Here is an 11,933-nt window from a genome sequence, read left to right as displayed (position 1 = left end):
GTTCCAAGTTGCTTTATCGTGTTGCTCGTTGGTTGTAGTCGTCTCTGGGTTTGTAATTGCTTCCGAGTTTGAAGCTAGAGGTGGTTTCTCAGATTTTTCATCCTAAACCTGCAATAAATAAAAACAATAATAGTTTATTGCGTACCTGAGTAGGATGTGAGAACCCTATACGATAATATCTTGTGCGCTGATTAGGATCATTCAGAATCAAATGTTCAACAATTTTTCCACTTCCAAGTATGAATTAAACGGGTGCCCAGTCTTTTAGTAAACCATTTTTATCCCGGAGGGCCGGTCTTCTTTTGGCGGCAAAGGACTTTGTTTTCCCGCTTCCGAGTAGGAATTGAACGGGTGCCCAAGAGGCCAATTCTAGCGGCAAGGGACTTTAGTTTTCCTGTTTCCAAGTAGGAATTGGACGGGTGCCCAAGAGGCCATTTCTGGCGGCAAGGGACTTTGTTTTCTCGCTTCCGAGTAGGAATTGAACGGGTGCCCAAGAGGCCAATTCTGGCAGCAAGGGACTTTAGTTTTCCCGTTTCCAAGTTGGAATTGGACGGGTGCCCAAGAGGCCATTTCTGGCGGCAAGGGAATTTGTTTTCTCGCTTCCGAGTAGGAATTGAACGGGTGCCCAAGAGGCCAATTCTGTCGGCAAGGGACTTTAGCTTTCCCGTTTCCGAGTAGGAATTGGACGGGTGCCCAAGAGGCCATTTCTGGCGGAAAAGGACTTTGTTTTCCCGCTTCCGAGTAGGAACTGAACGGGTGCCCAAGAGGCCAATTCTGGCGGCAAGGGACTTTAGTTTTTTTTCTTCCAAGTAGGAATTGGACAGGTGCCCAAGAGGCCATTTCTGGCAGCAAGGGACTTTGTTTTCCCGCTTTCGAGTAGGAATTGAACGGGTTCCCAAGAGGCCAATTCTGGCGGCAAGAGACTTTTATTTATAGCCGGATTATGATTGCTTCATTCGTGATTTATGATGTTGGTAGAATTAATAATTTAGTTAAGCGTAAAAGTTGTTTGTTGAATGAACTAAAATAGTAAGAATCTCTCGAATAAAAATTAATAAATATTGTAAATTATTTTGTCAAAAGTTCTGAAAAATATCTATCAATTTCCTATATAAAAATCACGTAATTTTTTAAAATCGTATTTCAAAATTTTCAATGTAAAATATTTTAAATTAGAGGCCAGTTATATTTATCGGTAAATATTACTATAATTATTATTATGGTCATGCCAATTTCAAATTAACTTTCCTCAATTGTGGTGATAAATATGTATAACTACTCCGTTCAAATTAATAAATTTTTTAAAGTATCATACATATAAAATAGAGTTGAGAGAAAACATAAATTTTAAAACACGATTAACCACACCAAATTGTCAAATAAGTGTAAATCCAGTTGGAGTCTTTATGTACTATGCAACGGTGGCTAATTAAATAACCATTAAATTTGAACCAGTTTCCTAGATACCAATTGTATCAGTTAACTTTATCTTATTAATAATGAATGGCTTAAACTCACAAGAGGTGGGGTAAATTGTGGTAACTTATTTTGTAAGAAATATTTCCCCCTCAACTTGAAATCAATAAAAATAATGGAATTGGAATCAGAGTCTAAACGCAACAAAATAGAATCAAATGCAAAAATTTAAAGAGTATAAGTATTAGAAGATCAAACAACGTGATTTATCTTGAGTCACCCTCAAACAACATGAGGGCTATGCCCAAACTATAGTCAATTGTCCAATATCCTCAAATCTTCACACTGGTAACTGAGAAATCGTAATATAATGGAGTTCTACAGGAATCTTGACCAATCTTGTTCACTCTCTCAACCATACATCTATAGGATCTGTAACACACCGTGTATACCTGGTTTGTTAACATGTCATCGTATTAAGCCACACTTAATTAAAAATGCGGAATATCTTTTTCTTTTCAATTATGACGTCATTATTCTTAGCCAGGTTGATTACTTAATCAATTTCATAAAAATATCGTCTGTATGTAAATTGCAACAAGACATCTAACTGAAATACCTCATTAATTAAACAACATAAATATGTCTCTAGTTACAGAACTACAACACGTAGACCGAATAAACTAACATTTTATACAACTCCAACTAAAAGTACTAACATCAAGTGGCATGGACAAACCCCATGCTCACACAAATAAGGCAACAAGCCCAACATAGTCTCAGCAACAACATCATAATAAAATAAAGCTAAAAGCATAACATCAGCAGATATATCCAACATCCAAACATGGCAGCATATAACAGCAATAATCATCAACTAAGCTCCAGCCTCCTGCCGCCAGAGGCATCAGCCCCCAAGTTACCTGATCCTGAAATAAGCACCCCAAACATGGGGTGAGATCTCTAAACAAGAAATCTCAGTAAGACAAGGGGTCCTCAAGGATCTTCCACCCCAAGCTCACTTACATGTGCAATATAAGTTTAAAAACATTTATAACAATATAAGTTCCAAAACTATGCAGTGCAACAGATATTCATGCCATGTGTGTTTAAACTATTCTACTGGCCAGAGAAATGCAGGAATACGTCTATTACCTACATATAGTACAAGGAACACCGCTTGCACCTCACCCACAGCCTCACCATATTGTATGTACCACATACTCAGGCTTACCGTATAGGTGGAACACCACATGCATATCAACAAGGCACTAGCATATAACAGCTCAATAGCATTTCCAAAACATCAAAAGCATGTAACACAGCATGCATATAACCATACCCCCATGGGACATGGTGGAACCACAACATGGCTAAACCGAGGACACGAAAGCTTACCTTGCAAGCTAACTATCCAAGCCAAGAGTCCACACTAGCTCAAAGCCCGCAAACAGTACAATCACAATCTGTTTATACAGTAAGTAATCATCAATAACCATCTATCAAGGTTACATTAAGTGATTAAGGCTTTCCATCTCATTTTAAGTCATTTTATGCATTTTCTGCAGGAGGTATTCAAATACTCCTCAATGAGTATTCGAATACTCCCTGTCTCCAGAAAGTATTCGATTACTTTCATTTAAGTATTCGAATACTACCAAGAATCCAAATACTTTTCCTCCCAGTATCCGAATACCACAGTATCCGAATACCAAACCTCACTGTATTCGAATACTTTCCAGTATTCGAATACTTCTTCAAAGGAATCCGAATACTTTTCTTCCCAGAAAAGTATTCCATTACTCCTGCAAGGAGTATTCGACTACCAGTGAACAAGTATTCGAATACTACACAAAAAGTATTTGAATACTTCTTCACCAGAATGCAGAAATACGAACAGTGATCTGCATAATCCCAAATTTAAGGGTCCAAAAGCGATTGGGAGTCCAATGACTCCCTAAACAGATATACCCCAACATGTTATGAACCCAAAAACACATTCCTTTACTCAAATGGTTAAAGTTCCTCTTTTTAATTGCTTAAACAACTCAAAACCTCAAAAATGAACAAAGGATGATCATGAATACCTCCAAGAGGTTTAAACTCAGAAAAGACTCCTCCTTGGGGTTTCCAACACAGCCCCACAACACTGCACTCAAAGGTCCACGAATTTGACACCTCAAGCTATTGTGTTTCTCCACAAAGGACACAACTTGCAGTTCAAAATGCCACCACCAAGTGACTCAACACTCAAGCTCAGCAAACAGCCACAAACTCCTCACAAAATCTGAAACCAAACTCAGAAAACAAAGTCCTTTCACCCACACAAGGCTTGCCCTCACAACACTCTACCAAAATGGTGAAGAAACAAAGAGCAAAGGAGATCACTTTGGTGGAGTTTCAAGAGGAAGAAGGCTAAGGAATGGTGAAGAGACCCAATGGAACAGTGTATACACAAACTGATCAGCCCCACTCACGTAGAAGCAAAAGTATGCCTAGGGTTTTGGGCCAAAAGTCATATATATAGTGTCATTAACTCAAACCACACTGTATTAGTAAAAATAGCTACGCTTAGCATTTTAATCCCAAACTTAGGATTCTTAACCTACTCAATTTTACAAGAATTATCATATTTTTCTTATATTTTTCGCAGCACCTTTCCGGTACGCGCTTTTCCATAGCCAATATCAGTTCTGGCACCAGTTCTCATTATTTTAACTTGAAATTTGAAATCACAGTCCTATATAATATTCTAGGAATATTCATGCACTTATTATAATTTTCTATGATACTTCGCCGGTACGCACTTATACCGCGAGCAGAACCGGTATCTGCATTTTTCGTCCGAAAAGCGATTTTTAACATTATTACTCACTTACTATATTAATTTAAGCCTCATAATAATTATTAGGTTCAATTATGGAATTATTTCCTAATTTCACATAATTAATCAATTAATTTCCTTAATTAACGGTGCGGGTTCTTACAGGATCTCTCTCTTCACCAAAAACTTATTACAACAATAATTCAATCATAATTAGATTAAAGAACAACCTTTTTTTTAATCCTATAAAAAAGAAAGATCAACAGAAACAAAGAAGAAGAACAAATTATAGAGATTTCTCTCCAAATATGCCAAAATGCCTTCAATATGGTTATCAATTTGAATTTTGAGTATTCTACGTAATTAGTGTGTAATTTGTGCGTAGAAACCCTCAATATATGTTTATATAAGAGTCTAATGGATATATTAGTCATTGGAGATCGAAATCCTAAATTTTAGCTTTCTGTTATAGATTTACCCAGGTAAAACTTGAAGGGTTACTTGAGTAAATTGTTCATCAACATTTACTTGGGTCAGTCACTAATGGTTACTCGAGTAAATCATTTACTCGGGTAATTGTCATGTTTTACTCGGGTAAACAACAGGGCAAAAGTGCCTATTAATGTAATTTTCAATCCAACTAAACTCTGTATGGTTTCTAATGATTTCTCACACATGAAAGAATGTGTCTAGCACATGTATAGCATAGTGTCATGTGAGTGTGATCAGGTATGCATGATTGATCAACTTAGGTTCCCTGAATGGAGAATTTGAAAGAATAGTGAACCTAATATGGAGAATTTGATGAGAGAGCTCAATAATCATCATTCTCTTTGTTTCCATATCAAATACAATATTTCTAGCTTATTGAGTTTCTGACTTTGCTTGTCTTGCTTGTTCTTCAAGTTTTGACTCCTTTGGTCAACATTTTACTTCTAGCTTTGACATTAAAGTTAACTTTGCTAATTCAACTTCTCCAATGTTTTTCCATGTTGTAATAATCTTCTAGCATCATTAGGGACTTATAGCACTGACTTTTTCATTATGCTTGCATGTTGAGCTCAGTTGTACTTTGTTATCATCAAAACTTAATATGTTTAGCAATTCAAGCTCTTACGGTTCAACATATCTTTATTTCACATATCAAGAAGTCAACATGTACAAATATACCATATGAAGTGGCATGCAAGTATTAAATTGAAGACCAATTGAGAAAAACCACAAGTATGAGCATAGAAGATTTTCACTAATTAAGTGGAAGAAATTACAACATCTCTCTAAAATATAAGAAGAGGACAATATCACTCTCTTATATTATGAGAATACACCTCACTCAAAAGACACTGAGTAATTTGCTTCTCAATTTTGGGACAAAATAAAAAAGAGGAGATTGCATCTATTTATAGGCAGAAGAATTAAACCATTTTGCATTATTTCCTTGAGCATTTTATGTGCGAGCAATGTCTTGTGAAATTTTTCTTTAAATGAACATTTCCTTTGAAAACATCAGCCACCAAAGTGGATTTATATGGTCACTACATACGTAAATCTCCCACTTGAAGTTACTTTTGGTGAGATTTCAAAATCTTTATTTTCTTGCCAATTCCATGCTGCTTACGTTTTTCATAGACCACAGAAAGATCGACACCATATGAATTTATCAGAATTTATTGGTTTTATTATGGCATCTGCTAGGTCTTCCTTGGTGTGAATCTTTTGCTTATCCACACTCTCTTTCTCTACTGTTTCTCTAAGAAAGTTGTATTGAACTCCTATGTGCTTCATCCTTGAATGAAAAAGGTTGGATTCCTTGCAATGTGCAAGACACTCCGACTATCACAATACTCGATAATTTGACTATTGTTAGTACCCGAGTTCTTCCATTAACCTTCGAATTCAAATTGCTTCATTGCACACTTGGGTAGCTGCTAAGTATTCAAATTGATTCATAGCAAATCCTGGTAAAAAACATTGGAGTGCTATTAAGAGGATCTTGTGATACATAAAAGGAACCTCACTTGCTGCATTATGTTTTGGAAGATTAAAGTTTATTGTCAAAGTATATGTTGATTCAGACTTTATATGTGATCTAGATAAAACAAAATCGACTACAAGCTGTGTTTACACTTGCAGGAAGAATCGTAAGCTGATTATCCAAATTACAAATTGTGGTAGTTTTATCTACTATAGAAAATGAATTTAACCTTATACACTTGCAGGAAGAATCGTAAGATGATCTTTTGCATCTTGATCTCACACAAACAGGATTGAGTTGCCCTAAGTCCTTCCACAAGAGAACCACATTATCTCTTTTGGTGGCAGCGAAGAACTCCTTCTCTTCTTCAGTTGCATAACCCTTGATTGATTGCTAGGCGATGGCACAAGGTTGGATTCCAAAGTGGGTTGAAGAGAAAAGGGAGATAGCAGGGCATAAAAGAGGAGAGCAAAGGAGTAAGAAGGGAGTGGCATTGTGTTAAGTATTTTCTCTTGCATAGAGCGCTAGATTAGTGATGTGCCTATGGCAAGTGTGATTTTCTATGTTAAAATTGATAAGAATTTAGTCATAAAAGAGCAATTTAAATATATATTTGCTAATTATATTGATTCTTTCTTTTCAATAATATTTCTCACCTATTGGTTGTGTTTTTACAGGAAAAAGAAGTGAAAATTATAAAAAGCCTGTTAACGCAATTCCAGACGGGTGTAGCACACCACAAATTCCAGCAACATGGCGCAGACCGGCAGCACACTGGCGTAGACCCGCACCAGTTTATGAACTGTGAAGCGGACAATTGCACATGGCGCCTAGTGGCGCCAAATTGGCGCCAACTAGCGCTAAATCCATGGAAAATATATGGCGCCAATAGGCGCCCAACCAAGAGGAAATCATGGCGCCAAAGGGCACCCAAAGTGAAGGAAAAGTGGCGCCCAAAAAGTTGAAAGATGGCGCCAACTGGCAATTTTGGGTATTTTGGGCAATTTTAGGCGCCCAATCCCTGAAATCAAGCAGTGCGAAGTAGCGCCACACCGACGCCAACTGGCGCCGGGTTGCGGGAAAATAATACCGTGCTGCCCGAAGGGTATTTTTGGAAGAAAGAAAAGAGGCCTATAAATAGGATCCTTATGACAGAATTAGGGATTCAGACCTATTCTATTGAAGAGAGACGACGGCGGTGCTCAGAGAGGATTCCGAAGATCGACTTCTTCTTCTTCTTTCTCTATTAATTTACCAGGTTTTATGAATATTGGATTTTTAGCCATGATTATGGTTGGCTAGTTTAATTTTTATTGTAGTTAGGGTCACAAACCCTATGTGAACCCTTGTTACGACGGATTAGTTTATTTTTACTCGTTTATATAAATTGTCTTTATCTCTATCCTGTGCGTATATATATTCTCTTTATTAGAATTGATCAATCTGATAGTTGAGGATAGTTTGAGGGTTAGAACCCTAGATAGGAATATTGGGGTTTTCATCCTAAAAGGGGGTAGGATAACGGTTTGTATGCATGCTAGGAATAGATGTGTATTGAATTGCAGATGCTTGAATTATCGTGTTCATTGCTTAATTCTCATGAGGGGTTACTAAGGGATTAGGATTCCAATTAAGATTAAAGGGTTAAATTGCCAAGGGATTGGAATTTAACTAATTTATTCTAGATGATAATTATATGAGTATTTATATAAATAAGTATTTTTAAATCAATCCAAAGTAAGAAGTGGGGATCATAAGGTGAGTGCGCTCTAGCTACAATGCTTTTCTCACATTTACAAAAATAAATTCTCAGTTTATTGTTCTATTTCTTATAAACAAAATTACAAAAACAAGTCTTTATTTTTAGTTCTCACTTTTACACAAATCGACAATATTTGTTACAAACCATTTGAACTCTTCCATTCTTAAAAGGAACAATTAATTGATATACAATTACAATCCCTGTGGAGACGATACTCTACTTACTTTCTATATTACTTGTGCGATCAGTATACTTGCCGGAGAGCATCAAGTTTTTGGCGCCGTTGTCGGGGATTGGCGTATCTTTTATCAATTAATTTTGATTTTTAAGATTGGATTTTTATTTTATTTTTGATTTCTCTGTGATTCTTGAAGAGTGCTACTAATCCCTTTTCTGAGTTGTATGCGAGGTAAAGAGCCAAAATTTCCACTTGACTTGGAGATTACAAAAATAGGAAAGAGAAACAGGAAACTTGCTCGGAAGAATTGCATTCAACGAGTTGGGAATTCTGTCTGAAAAAGCACACCAGATGGCAGGGAATAATGAAGCGGACAATCCATTCATGGACACCATTCTGACGCCACTATTTAACAGGCCCAATTCAAGTATTGTCCATCCTGAAGTTGGCAACAATAATTGGGAGCTCAAGTCTGATAATATTCGACTGGTGGAGAGAGCTCAGTTTGGTGGAGAGGATGATAAAGACCCTCATAGGTTCATAAATAGATTCCTGATGATCTGTGACTCGACTAAACATCCTCAAGTGTCCAATGATGTAGTCCGGCTGAGACTATTTCCTTTTTCTCTTAAAGGAAAAGCTTTGAATTGGTTGGAGAGGCAGCCTGCGAGAAGTATTCCTTCATGGGAGAATTTATCAAACAAGTTCTTTGCGGAGTTCTTCTCGATGGAAAGATACAATCAAATGGTTAATGATATCACCAATTTCACTCAAGCTGAGGGTGAAACTATGTGTGCAGCCTGGAACCGGTTCAAAGATCTAACGAGGAGGTGTCCTCATTACCCCATGACCAATGGTGATCAGGTCCGGACCTTCTTCAACGGTTGTAAGCCGAAAATCCGGATGGTTCTGAAAGGTGCAGCAAGTGGCACTATTAAGTCCTTGAGAGCTAACGAGGCTCTTGAGTTGATCGAAAGGATGGCTGCGAATGAGAATGAAGACTTGTCATTCTAGCCTAAGAGAGGTATCCTTCAGCTAGAAGGAATTGATGTGGTGCTGGCTGAAAACAAATTGTTATCTCAACAGATAGCAAACTTGACCTCAAGGCTTGACAAGATGCAGATTGCTGGTGTTCAGGCTCAAACTGTTGCTGCTGTATGTGAATATTGTCAGGGCAATCATGAATCTAATACATGTTTTTCTTTGCTGGCTTCGGATTCACCTCAACAAATGCAAGTGAATGGCATTTGGTACGATCAGAGACCTCCACCACAAAATATTTCGAGGAATCAGAATTTTCCTTCTGGGAGCAATAATTTTCAGAGGAGGGTGCAAGGAACTGGTCTTGATTACCAATCAAATAACTACTTGCAGCCTCACCAATCTAACCCAAGGAACCTTCTGATTTGGAGAGGTTAGTTGGACAAATGGCTCAACATTCTAGTGCTTTCATGGAGGAGACAAGGGCCAATACCAAGAACACACAGGCTTCTATCAGAAAATTAGAGAATCAAATTGGCCAACTGGCAAAACAAATGGCTGATAGAACTCCAGGTACCTTCCCTGGTAACACAGTTACCAATCCGAAGGAAGATTGTATGGCCATCACAATTAGAAGTGGAAAAATACTTCCATCTCCTGAGGTTAAAGAAAAGCTAGACACTGCAGGTGAGCCAGAAAAAGAAAAAGAAATTGAAAACCTGCTGAAGTGGTGAAGCCAGTGGAAAAGAAGAAGCATGAATTGAGTCCCGAATATGTGAGGGCTATGGCACTGTATCCTGAAAGATTCAAACAGGACATTCAAAAGAAGCATTATGAAAGGTTCTTGAATATTTTCAAAAAGCTTCATGTTAATATTCCATTTGCTGAAGCTTTGGTCAATATGCTAAATTATGCTAAATTCATGAAGGATCTTTTATTAAGGAAGCACAAGTTACAAGAGTGCCAAACCGTAGCACTTACTGAGGAGTGCAGTGCTATCATTACAAGGAAATGTCCTCCTAAGCTTCGTGATCCTAGAAGCTTCAACATTCCTATTGAAATTGGTAACACAAAAATCAGCAGCGCATTATGTGATCTTGGGGCTAGCATTAATTTGATGCCTCTTTCTGTTTGCAAATCCTTAGGGATCACAGAACTAAAACCAACTAGGGTTTCTCTTCAACTTGCTGATAGATCTTTAAGGAAGCCTAGTGGAATAATTGAAGATGTTCTTGTGAAGGTGGACAAGTTCATCTTTCTTGCTGATTTTGTGGTGCTTGATATGAAGGCAAAAAATGAAATGCCTCTTCTTTTGGGTAGACCTTTCTTAGCTACATCTCGTGCAATGATTGATGTTGAAAACGGGAAGCTCGAGCTAAGAATGAATGATGAGACCGTTACTATTAACGTCTTTGATTCTTTAAAACATTCTTCTCACAAAGACGATTGTTTTAGTCTTGAAGCACTGAAGGAACATGAGACTGGATTGAAAGATAAAGATCTCTCTTCCCGTACCCACAAAATTCTCAATGAAGATGATGACAAACCTGGGAGGAAACCCCAAGGGAGGCGTCATCCTATACTGAAGAAGGTACTGAAAAAGGAAGTGGTCAAACTTTTTGATACTGGTTGGACGATGCGTGCGGATCACCGACAAATAAAGGCCTAAAAAAGAAGAGTCTTTGACAAGAGACACCGAGACTCTATTTCTCAGAAAAATCAATGCTTCAAAGAGTTCTTAACATGGCTTCATGATTTGGACCAAATCTGGGAATGGTGGTCTCATACACCAAGGCATCCAGCACCACCGGATCCTCTATTTGCTGAGTCATCCCATGCTGCTGAAGGGGATGACATGGAGGGTTGATTATATCTCCTTGCTGACAGAGATTTTGTATATTAGTTTATTTTTCTGTTTCATATTTTTAGTTACTTTGTGTTAGTATATCTCTCTCTGATGTTTTAACGTGCGCATTATAGTTTATCCTATATGCCACTGTTGTTCCATTGTGCAGATTTTTCTTCTTTCTTGTGGTTTAATTATTGCTGAGGACAACAATTCTCTAAATCTGAGAATGGTAGGCTTGCATCTTAGAACTGCTGCAATTCTTCTATCAGGGGAGATATTCTAACTCTTTTAATTTTCTTAGTTATTTTTGTAGTATTTTGTGTGCCTTTGATTTTAAAATAAAAAATAAAAAAATGATTTGTTTTTCAAATAATTCTCAGGTTTAAATGTGTTTATCTAGTTAATGTGCTTGATTGAATTCTTGGAAGCATGTTGTATGACTTTCTGGCATGACATTGCATAGATACAATTGGATTACATGATTGCTCGTTTGCCTGAACTGATGCTGTGAAATTCTGATAATGTCTGAAGTCAATTTTCTCGAGTCTATATTGATACCATAGCTGTGATGTTTGAGCTTAAACTCTGAATTTTCTTGTTGAGAGACCTCACTGTTGTAACACTCTAGAACTTGATCTGTTTCTCTGTAATGCATGCATTGGTTGATATGATAAAGGCATTTTGTTCTTGTTAGCTAGTGGCCAAAATAAACCACCTGTATGAAAATTTTTCCATTGCTAACCCCCTTGAGCCTGAACTTATTTGTTGCTAAATGACCTGTGGCCTGATTGATGGCTTAGCTTATATCCAAGTGACTTACCTTGATTGAGATTGAATTACTGAAGTGTTGAAAATAAAACAAAGAAATTGAGGTAAGCTCCACAAAAGTCAAGTAATTAGGGGATGTAAATTTCATCTGTGCCCTTAAAGAAAAAGTATGAAAAAAAG

The 11,933-nt window shown here is 37.3% G+C and overlaps 1 non-coding gene across 1 annotated transcript; it reads right to left on the bottom strand.

The window, feature by feature from the left end:
• Positions 1-8,897: 8,897 nt before the first annotated feature.
• On the bottom strand, positions 8,898-9,003 carry LOC133302952 (small nucleolar RNA R71). Its single transcript, XR_009750408.1, has one exon. It is a non-coding gene; the product is annotated as a small nucleolar RNA R71 (small nucleolar RNA).
• Between the last annotated feature and the right edge of the window lie 2,930 nt (positions 9,004-11,933).

Source organism: Gastrolobium bilobum, unplaced genomic scaffold (assembly GCF_033153095.1).
Source record: "Gastrolobium bilobum isolate Gb01-03AN ecotype WA unplaced genomic scaffold, APGP_CSIRO_Gbil_v1 utg19044, whole genome shotgun sequence".
Lineage (NCBI taxonomy): Eukaryota > Viridiplantae > Streptophyta > Magnoliopsida > Fabales > Fabaceae > Gastrolobium > Gastrolobium bilobum.
Note: the sequence above shows the minus strand (reverse complement) of the source record. Positions and strands in the feature narration are given on the sequence as shown.